General features: G+C 41.6%; 1 long non-coding RNA gene across 2 annotated transcripts; it reads right to left on the bottom strand.

Moving 5' to 3' along the window:
* Positions 1–2,062: 2,062 nt before the first annotated feature.
* Positions 2,063–8,078, bottom strand: LOC129181465 (uncharacterized). 2 transcript variants are annotated; one of them, XR_008570441.1, is made up of 3 exons: positions 7,938–8,078; positions 5,778–7,742; positions 2,063–5,600 (listed from the first exon to the last, which is right to left on the bottom strand). It is a non-coding gene; the product is annotated as an uncharacterized LOC129181465 (long non-coding RNA). The 2 variants fall into 2 exon arrangements; XR_008570442.1 differs by having other exon boundaries at positions 2,063–5,968; positions 7,566–7,742.
* Positions 8,079–11,307: the final 3,229 nt, after the last annotated feature.

Raw genomic sequence — 11,307 nt, 5'->3', positions numbered from 1 at the left:
TGCACCCGAGAGCGGCAAGGCCGGGGACCGCTGCTGTGACTGGTTCCGTTCTCCCTCAGGCTCAGGTCTTCTCGAGGACAGTATCTTTAGTCGGTGTGTCACGTTCATCTGACAGACGGAGGCTTCTCTCCTTCTGCTGGGCAGGTGGGCCCAATCTTCTTCAGCGGTCCCAGAGCTGTGTAGTGAGCCTTGGAGTTGCTGCCTTCTTGCTAGGCAGCCTGGAGCCAGCCAAGATTGCTGAGAGCACTCGCTTCTTGTTGTTCAGTCCCCGCCTGCTTAGGGGAGTGCCTTTGACTCAGTCCAAGACCTCCCTGGGGTGTGCCTTCCCGAAAAGGTCCGTACTTTGCCAACTGCACATGACTCAACAACCCGAGAAGACCATTGTCATCTTTTCCTTTGCTGAACTTTCCTCTAAGTCCTTTAAGGGTTTCCTGGCCTTGCCACTGTGTACTGCGGTGGCTTTTACTGTTATTGTGACACATAGTGACATTTTCCACCAGACCCTACTGCGACCTAATGTCCACTTTCCGGCTTAAGTCATTTGACCATGATTTGGGAGCTCACAGTGGCGACATTTATAACATATAATTATCTATGTTAACATTCAACTATTGTAAAGAAAGCCATGAATATTTAAACTCTCCAAATTAGAATAAAACATTTTCTCAGTAGGACTCGGTAATGAGTAAGTCCACCGTTCTTGTTAATCACTTCAATTGGTTTGGGCATGCTTGATGCGAGTGTTTCCAGGAGGCTAGTGGGAACATTGCTCCAAGTGGTGAAGATGGCACCAGTAAGGGCCTTAATTTGGGTGGAAGACCGCCCTGTGTCTTGATGGACAGCCAATCGGATCCTCCTGCTCAGCACAGGTGTGATTTTTTTTTTTGGGTCTACCACTTGACTTTTTTGTTCCATAATGCTCAGGATCTTTAAAAAAACTCAGAATGACTCTCTTACTGCTCCCAACCTCAGCAGCAATGGCACGCTGCGAGAGGCCTTGCTTGTGCAGCTCGACAATCCCACCACGTTCAAAAAGACAAAGCTTCTTAGCTTTAGCCTTGGGGAGGGCATGGGCATGGGGTGGCTCAAACTGGGGGGAAGGGGTGGCAACTGTGGAATGCTTTCAAAGACTTGTTTCAGTTGAATGCCTGACAGAAAATTAAAGTTTTGAGCAGATTTTGGCATTAATAGCCTGTGGTCTTAAACTTTTGATCAGGTGATAAACAGCCTATTTCATTTTTTTTTTGTTTATATTACAAGTTCCAAATGTGTTTTTTTGTCTCACACCCACAACACATATTGTAGCTCTACTTAAAACCTCATTAAGATCCAAATGTGAAAAATGCAAATTTTAGTAATTTTTCAACTGGTCTTAAGATTTTGATCAGGAGTGTACATCAAGGCTGTCAAAAACAGCGCGTTAACAGTGGTACCTAAATCATTTCATTAATTACGTAAAAAATTTTAGCTCCAACTCCAAACAAACACGTCTCCAGAGCGACACTTCCTCACAACCGCAAGATGCATTCATGGACACTCGAAACATCACAACAGCGTCTTTATTATGTGTATATGTGTCTAAATAAACAGAAAGACAAAGAAAAACCATAAGTGGATATTGTTGTACCTCGCTTTGCAACTCTTATGCAACTCAGAAAATAAACTCGAAACATGAGAATTCAACTTAAGTTACGTGGTGTCTTTGAATGCAACCCCTCATTGCTCACACCTTGGTTAAAGTGTGATTCAAATGTTCTGCTACTAAAGAAACTAGTGTTAGGTAAAGAGATTTTCAGACATGTGTGCTATCTTTTAGCTTGATTTAAAGTTTTATTTAATTTGGAGCTCTTAATACATGCAAATATATTATAATCCTGTCCTGTCATTTATCTTTCTTTCAATAAAAGACAGTAAAAATGGGCATATATATAGATATTCTGTACTCTCTTTTAATTTTTATTTAATTATGAACATGCATACATGATACATTGGAATACATGACGTTACCACTCACAATTTCACACATCCAAAAAAAGAGTAGGAAGAAGCAAAGCTTATTTAATCCTCTCACATCAATTCCAAATACATTTGTTTAACATGTACCTTTAACAATTCTGAAAAAACATAAGACAATTATAAGGCAAGCAGACTTATTATCTTTGTGTTTTAGCCAAAACAAGATATTCACACATATCAGCTTTGATTTTGGAAAACTGTGATCATTTTTGCCTCTTTTCTGATATATTGCGGACCCAACCACTAACTGTAGGTGGCCTAACCGATTACTCCATAAAGTGAATTAACAAGCTTCAGATTAATCGGCTAAGAAAATCACCATGATTGTATTTTTGTGGACATTTATTGTTTTACTGAAGCTATTGACAAACATTTACATTTTTTTATTATTTAACATTAGGCAACCTGGTTTGTGCACTTCAAAATCTTTCTCTGTCATTTCAAATCTTCTGAATAAAGAGGCGGATATTAAAAACGTGTTTTTTTTAAAAATGCGATTAATTGATTAATTGAAAAATAATTGACAGATTAATCAGTTATTTCAGCATAGAATCATATTCATACTGTCCTTGCCACCGTTGGGTCAAGGAAAGGGGGTCTTTGATGGTTCCATTGGTCACCATGGGCTGGGCTGGCCTGTCTTGCTGTTTTCCACTTCTAAATACCTCTTAGCACCCTAGCACGATGTGGACTGCGTGTGTGATTGTGTGCGACACTATAAAGACAACTACTTACACTTGTATCCTATGCTGCAATACGATACAACAGTTAGCATGCAGAAATATAGTGGTAAAAAAACCTATATATTCATTTCATCAAGTGTATGTGTGTGCTAGCAAGGGCGTGTATATTCAGTATGCTAATATACTGTATAACTCATTTATCCTTTCAAGTCCTGAGGAATGAAGAATAAGTAAGTGCAAAAGTGGTTAGACATAGCATTGCATTTGTCACGTACTGTAGTTCAAGATTTTCCTTTGAATCCGAGTTAGCATTGTATGACGAATGAATAGATAAAGTCATGTATATGATCCTGGTCAAACTGACCCTAAAAACAGATGACATCGAGAAGTAACAACATAGCGGTGGCTGCTTAACTAGAACTACCAAGAAGGGGCCAATTTGGCCTCCCGCCCTAGAAATACCAGAGAGGGTCCAAAATGGCCCTGTGCATTTCGATTAACAAGTTGATAGTCCTCACCAGTCAGTTTTCATATGTAAATGAAATCCTTACCCGTGCAGGCGGAATGTGGCTCAAACTGGGGGGAAGGGGTGGCAACTGTGGAATGCTTTCAAAGAATTGTTTCAGTTCAAGACAAAGTAAAATTTTCAGAAGAGAAAGCTTTGTTGGAATGTAAAGTATCTTTTTGCATGAGAATTGGGAGGGTTTGCACATTTTATTAGTGCAATTATTAATAAGATCAGAGGAAGCATTAGGAACGATGATGTCAGACGTCGTGCTTCAGCATTCTTATTTGTACTCGTACTTGTAAACATCAGCAGCTCGTACTGTCTCTTGAAATGGCTCATATTAGTACATTGTTTGAGTTGTTGAGTACAAGTTTTAAGTTACATTTTTCCCAAGTATTTTCCTCTCGCGTTGAGGAAAAAATATTGTATTAGACAGCATAGTTTTTGAGTTCCTCACCGGGGGTGGGAGTAAGGGAGTGGGAAGCAGCAGGGACATGAAGGAAGGAATCAGTGGTGTGTTGTGGATTGCTCTCTGGGGGAGTATGAAGAATGGAGTGATGGGGGAAGGGCCAGCAGGGGCCCGGAGCATTGAATCTATTGAAGAACAAATTCAGCTTTTGGATTTGTCTGCACCCCTGTCTGCTACTTGGCCTTGATGTTGAAGCCAGTGATCATTTGCATGCCCTTCCACACGCCCCGAATGTTGTTCTGCTGGAGATTGGCCTCCAGCTTCCTCCTGTAGGTAACTTTACATTCCCTAAGCTTGATCTTAAACTGCCACTGTATCCTCTTCAATTCATCCTTATCTCCATATCGGAAGGCCTGCTTCTTCTTATTCAGCTGGGCTTGTTGTTAGGATAACAACAGACAGTTCTTGCAGGAATGACAGTGTCTTCACAGAAGTTGATGTACTTCTTGATGCAGTCCGTGATGCTGTCAATGACAGACCCATGGGGCTGACATGTCCCAGTTGGCGGTCTCAAAGCAGTCCTGTAGAGTCTGGCTGGTCTCCTGGCTCCACCTCCTAACTGTCTTAGTGGAATGTAGCACTTGTCTACACCGATATACTAACAATGGGCCTCATTCACTAACATCTTCTTAAAAGTCTTCTTAAGAACTCTACTTAAGAAGGCGCGGGTTGGAAACAGCGCCGCATTCACGACACGCTCTTAAGTAGGGATAATCGTTCGCACCGTGTTCTTAGGTTGATGAATGCCAACTGGGATGCACGTGCATGTGAGGCCTAATTTGCATAGGTCACCGCCTATTATTTCCTATATAAGGTGAAAAATGTGCCGTGCGCAACACACAGCTAGAGGCCAAGATGCCGAAGCGCAAGGGCAAGACTGAGGAGCAGCTGGACAACAAACGGAAGAAAAACTTCAATTCTGCTGAAATAGAGGTGCTTTTACAAGGAGTGACCGAACACAAGACCACCTTATTTTCTAGTGTATCCACCGGTCATCAGGCCACCCAAAAAGAATCGGCATGGAGCACCATTGCAGGAAATATAAATGCCGTTTCCACGGAGAAACGCACCACCGCAGAGGTAAAAAAGAAGTGGTTTGATTTAAAATCCGGGTCAAAAAAAAAGATTGCACTACACCGGAGGGATCTGGAGGAAACGAGAGGTGGACCATCAACCAGTGCAGGCCCCTCACAGGTGGATGAGAGAATCATCGCCATAATCGGAGAGACATCCGTCTGTGGGGTTCCAAACACCCAGGCCCTGGATACGGATGTGGACTTTTCATTTATCATATCTGATTCCGAAGCTGGTGAGTCACATTTTGCTATTTTAACATTGTAAATGCCTTTCAAATATATGCTCTCTTAAAATTCCACACTTCAAATTTAGACTTTTAATTCGTTTTTATTTATTTCTATCTTAACCCCTGTATCTCATCTCATCTGTATTTCATTTGATTTCAGAGGACCAAGTAGAACAGACAACACAGGCGATAGCAGAAGAACAAATCCTGACTCAGGCCCGAACCCCGACACGAGCCAGGACTCCGACACAAGTGTCTGCTTCCTCCCGTCACCCCAGAATCATCTCTGATGCTGTACTGGACAATCAAGAACAAATAGCACACTCACTTTCTCAAATTGCTACGACACTCCAAACTATTTCGGAAACTCTAAAAAATATTTACACTATCATGATAGATAAATAAAGTCAAAATACATAGTTTGTGTGTGACAATTTATTTTTTCTGTGGTTACATTTGATTAATTAGACGCTGCCCAATTAATACAGCAGCCCCGTGCTCTGGCTCAAGACGTGGCTGGGGGCGCATGTCGTTATCTGGGGGTGCTACGTGCGCAATAGGCACACCACGTTTCATTGCGATGTTATGCAAAACGCAGCAGGCCATGATGATCCTGCACACCTGCAACAACAGAGAATTATTTATCCAGTCGACCAATTAAAACATTTTTGCAATGGAGAATTCCTGGATTAATGAGAGCCTTCACAAACAAAGAGGCCGAATGTTAGCCTCTTATTTTTTTTGCCATTCCAAAGCATAAATAAACTAAAACCTAATATTAAATACTACAACACCTACCTTTTCTGGTTTGTAGAGCAGCCTTCCACCTGCAGTGTCCAAACACATCCAGGGTCCCTTGAGTATACCGATGGTGCGCTCCACGCAGGAGCATGTACGTGTGCGCTTTAGGTTCTACATTTGTTCTTTTGGGGTCTGCGGATTATTCAATGGTGTCATGAGCCAAGGTGCCAGGGCATAGCCTTGATCACCTGTAAAATAAGTTAATGGCCACATAAGAACATGCAAAAGGCAAGAAATTAACATTTTACGCACCGATTAACCATCTGTTGCATGCCGCGCCATGACTCAGGCGCATTCCAACGGAGGAATTTTGGAAAATGTAGCAGTCGTGTGTACCTCCAGGGAAACGTGCAACAACATTCAGAAGGATGTGTTGCGAATCTGAGATTATTTGGACATTAACTGATTGATACCGTTTGCGATTGATGTAGGGAAATGGATCTGGTGATGGAGCTTTGATGTGCACGTGGGTACAGCCTATGGCACCGATGATGTTGGACAGGCCTGCTACAGAATGAAAGCCAGTTTTTATCGGAATCCTTTCCTCTGGTGTGTATGGGAACCGGATGTATTGTGGAGCGAGATGGATAATTCTTGCAAGGGTACGTGGAATGGCACGGCTGATGGACGACTGCGACACACCAACTCGGTCTCCAATTTCCCGTTGGAATGTCCCTGTGGCTAAAAAGCCTAAAGTTGACAACACCTGAATGTGAGCAGGTACTGGGTTGGATCTGTTTGTGGGTCCTTCCAAAGTGTCCCGCAACGTGTCACACAGCTCAATCAAAATTACCCTGGGAAGCCTCAAGCGGGACATCAAAAATTCGGTGCTTTCAGCAAATAAATCTACATGGTCCCTATACATTCTCTCTCTGCGCAGCGCACGTCCAGCCAGGTACTCCAGAAGAAGAAGGTCTGCCATGGTTAGTGTCTGGCACAGGTGCACAGTCAGTCCTATTTAAATAGGACTTAATTGGCAGAAAATATTTACATATTGTAATTGTGAAATTCCTTTTGTTTGGGATGAATTGGGATTTGAATATATATTTATCGATGGAGTATATTTTAGTTGTTTTGATCATAAATAATTGTTGGGATATGATATTTGCACTACATTTTTTGGGATCAGGTTGCAAAATACATCATGAGGGCGATTGCGCATTGGAAGTGCAAGCTGTATTTGTGCGTAAGAGTCCTCCTGAGTGTTTGTGGAATTTGTTCTTTGATCTAAGAACTGTGAGTTAAGAACACGTTTCGTGAATGCTAAAAATCTTCGTAAGAAGGCTTTACAAACACATTTGTGCATAAGAACGTTTCATGAATGAGGCCCAATACTCCAGGACCAGATCCAGGTTCAGAAGGAGTGGAATGAGAATGTGTAAATAGACCAAAGACCAGAAGTTGAAGTTTGAGCCGGCAATTTACTAACAAGAAATTTCAGAAAAAACATACAATATAAACAGCATAAAGTGATCCAGGAAATTGAAAAGTAAATAAGAGAGAATATTTTTCCAATGTCTCTAATTTTAACTTGAGTTATTTTATCAATCAGACCGGTCTGTGAGTACTTTACCCTGGTTAGGTTAACAGGTACTGTAAGTAATTTCTAATGATATTTCTATTTTTGTTGATTTAACTCTTTGTTTAGGAAAGAACCAATAACAAGCATGATTCAACCCCAAATCGATTTCAAAACCAATCACACTTTCACCACAAAGTAGAATCCAGATGAGGAAATCCAAAGCTTGGTTGAGATGAGGAAAATAAAAGAGTCAATGTTCCTACCGCACTGGCAGCAATGTTCATCAGTAGGAAACTGATTCACTTGTAATCACGACGAAGGTTCTGGAACTGTAGTCCATGGATCTGGCTCGCCATCTTGTCTCCACTGTAGAGGTGTCTCCCACACACTTACAGGTGTTTCAATCCAATGCAAAAGGTACAAAACGGAAAAAACCTGACCTGCATGACAGGCCATGAGGATAATTTAGGATATATTTAGGATATATTTTCACACATATACAGTATATACACATATAACCTTCTCAGAAGGGCAAAATATTAACTGCGTCACAACTATTGTGCTTCGTAGCTCTCTGCACATACACACTATAACTACACACAGTTCAAACTAAGTTCCAATAAAACAAAACTCACCAAAAGTCAATTGTTGCTCACTAAGATGTGGTTGTGGTGGCTCATCGACCAGGTAAGTATCTTTTTAGCTATCCTTAATCACTTTACATTTCACTTTTCCTCTCGGCAGTTGGCTCTGTGCTCTCAGCTCGTAGACTGCACTGCTAGCGCTAAGAAGCCTCGCTCCCTTAAAGGGGAAGTGCTCTGTTTTGTGTCCAGGGACTTTTACTATTCTTAAAGGAACATGAAAACATTTTCTCTTTTAAGGTGACTTTTTGTCAAAAAGATGCACACATTTCAATATTTAAAAGCATATTTATGAATTTTAAGGCTCATTTGTGTAACTCAAAGGGGCATTTTACTCATTTTATTAGTTTATTATTTATAAATCTTAATCACTTATAATTACTGATCACATGGGTTAAACTTCTTGTTTTAAACGTGGGTTACAGGAACATACTAAGACAGTTAGTATGTTCGTACTGTTACAGCAGGAACATACTGAAGTGTTTAGTAGCACCAGGTTGTGATCTGACCATCCAAGGGGGCAGTGGTGGAGCCAGAATTTTTTTATTGAGGTGGCCAAGGTGTGACCATTACTCACATAGAGGTAGTAATAAGCTGACACCTGAATTGTCGGGATGGCCAGTCAGGTGGCCTGAGAGTGACCAGGTTGGCCACGGCCACCACTGGCCACCCCATAGCTCCGCCACTGCTTTTGGACAGCCAATTAGAGCAGTTAATCGCTGAGCAGTGAGCAGTGGAGATGTTTTCAATGCATAGTTTTTGGATTCTGCCCACCATCATGGCAGCCAAACTCGAGCAGGGCATATTACAAAAGTGGATGCTGATCGACACTCCTGTTTTAACTCTAGACTCCTTGGTTTACATGCCCACTCATGCTGCTACAGAGAGCTTCCAATAGTGACACATTTATGTGCTGAACCACGCTTCAGAATTTAATTCAAAGTCAACATAGTGAGAAAACTTGACCAAAACCGACCAAAATAATGATGGAAAACTTACCTACCGCTTGCAGTTTGTTGTTTGATGAAATTCTCCGCAACCTAATATAGGCCACAAGGACCAATTAGTTAAATAAATTTCACCTCCCCTTACGTGTTCATTAATCTTCAATTATGAGAAGGAATAAGACTCACACTCCAGGTCAAGCTTTAGAATGTTTTGAAAATAAATCAGACAGAATAGAATCTCAGGTTTACAGAGCTCCCGGCTAAATGTCTCTTCTCATGTCTTCTTGAAGCCTCCTGACCAGAAGAAGAGAGTCAGCTCAGGCGCCTAGGCTCTCTCGATTTACTTTCATGACTTAATATTCTCCAAATGGCCATTTGTGTTTTATGGCTTTTTGATCTGCCAGACTCGCAGTCACGTGGTGTTGATGCGGGACCTATAAATTAGGACTTTTGACCTATGAGTCATAAATCAAATCTTGACTAAAGCGGCATCACGGTTGTTGAAGGATGGCGGGATCATTCACACTTTTTGTAAATATTAAAGGTAACCTCCTGAGGTATGCAAAAACCTTAAGTTCTTGGGCAAAACAAAGGATAGAAAGAAAGCTATTAGCCTTTTGTCATGACATATCACACATACGTTGTTAAGGGGAATTATTGCTGTTCTACATTACATTATGACTTGTACATGTTGATCGAAATCGAAACATACATTTATATGTACAAGGCAGTTATAAGAGCATTCATTTGCACATAGTGGAAAGTTCTTGGAGAATTTTTTGCTTGTATATAGTGGTTAATAGCCAGTATATACTAGTATATACTGGCTAAAGGTTAAATGCGAGTAAATATTTGTGGATTTATCTTATTTATTATGTATTGTGTAAAACTAAGACATGAATAACAACAAATTAAAAGCACAAAATGAATGTCGACCCGCCATCCACCAGTTCAAGTTCCAGCCAAGTTTTTCCAGAAAGACTCTGACATCGCTGTTTGACGTGTGCGGTAAAAGGCAGTGCGCTAGCATGAATTAATTTGAGACAAATGTGCACATTAGCACTCAATAAGTCATCAAAACTTACCCATGAGATAAAGTTAGCACACGCACAATGGACATGCGTTAAGTGAGACGGATGTAACAGAGAGAATGGCCCCCCCCCCGGGTTGTGAAATAACACCAAGGTGGACCACCATGCAGGGAGGGGAGGAAATGGGCCATATAAAGGTCATGGGGCACATTACATAAGCGTGAGAAGACGGCTGCTTTCTCTGCCAGTCCACTTCTTGAACTGATCGTGACTAATAACTAACTGAACTCACTACATCTATTTCTGTGGTACCGCCCATCTATGACAATAAAAGAAGCGCGAGGAGAGTGGCCCGCCAGAAAGTGTTGCAGTGTGGCACGGACGCTCTCTCCTCGCGCGAGAAAATCTCAAATCTTGTTTTCTGTGTCATTTTGTTGGTTCTTTGGTGGTTGGGGGCAAGTTCCCCTGACGGCTCTCTGTAACCTTCAGCTGATCGGTCACTAACGCGTAGGTGTCACGAATGAGACTCGGTTCTGGTTCTCCAGAGACTTCTTCAATGACCAAAGACTTCTTCCATACTGAGTGTACTTTAAATTGAAGGACAAAAATAATCCGTTTTTATGAGAAATTTGGGGGCCCCTGGAAATCTCTTGCCTTATTGTAAGTCCGCCCCTGCACCTATAGTCACCTTTACACTCCTATTATTCATTGTGTACAACACATTGTGCAACTCTTATGCTGCCGGCTAGCTTTCTAGCCAGCAGCCATCTCAATTAATTAGTGGCGGGTTGCATAATCTAGGTATCTTAATCTGTCTTTTAAAAAGCCAAACACACTGAAGTATTTACTTGCATGTTTAAAATAGAGTTTTACGCCAATTCCATCCATCCATCCATTTTCTATGCCGTTTATGCTAATTAGGGGGTATGCTGGAGCCTATCCTGGCTGACTTCGGGCGAGAGGCGGGGGACACACTGGACTGGTCGCCAGCCAATCGCAGGGCTTATATAGACAAACAATCATTCACGCTCACATTCATACCTATGGACAATTTAGAGTCGCCAATTAACCTAACATGCATGTTTTTGGAATGTGGGAGGAAACCGGCGTCTGTTCTGTTAAGAATTGTTCAAAAGCAATCACACTTTACTCAGTTACAACTACGTATGATCACTATCTGAGCTCTTGCACTTTATTAAAGTAAAATGTCACTTTCACTATCCCTGATATTTACATGTGGGTGTTTTTTTAATAGCGGGAATGAGATGATGACCTTTTTTTATAGCGGAAATGAGTTGATGACTGATCTCAGCCAGCTGCTGCAGGTGACGTCACACACTCAAAGTTCAGTTGTGGAAGGCACGGAAGAGGAAGCTAGAGGTGGGA

Source organism: Dunckerocampus dactyliophorus, chromosome 5 (genome assembly GCF_027744805.1).
Source record: "Dunckerocampus dactyliophorus isolate RoL2022-P2 chromosome 5, RoL_Ddac_1.1, whole genome shotgun sequence".
Lineage (NCBI taxonomy): Eukaryota > Metazoa > Chordata > Actinopteri > Syngnathiformes > Syngnathidae > Dunckerocampus > Dunckerocampus dactyliophorus.
The sequence above is the reverse complement of the archived record's forward strand: the minus strand, read 5'-3'. Positions and strand labels throughout refer to the sequence as shown.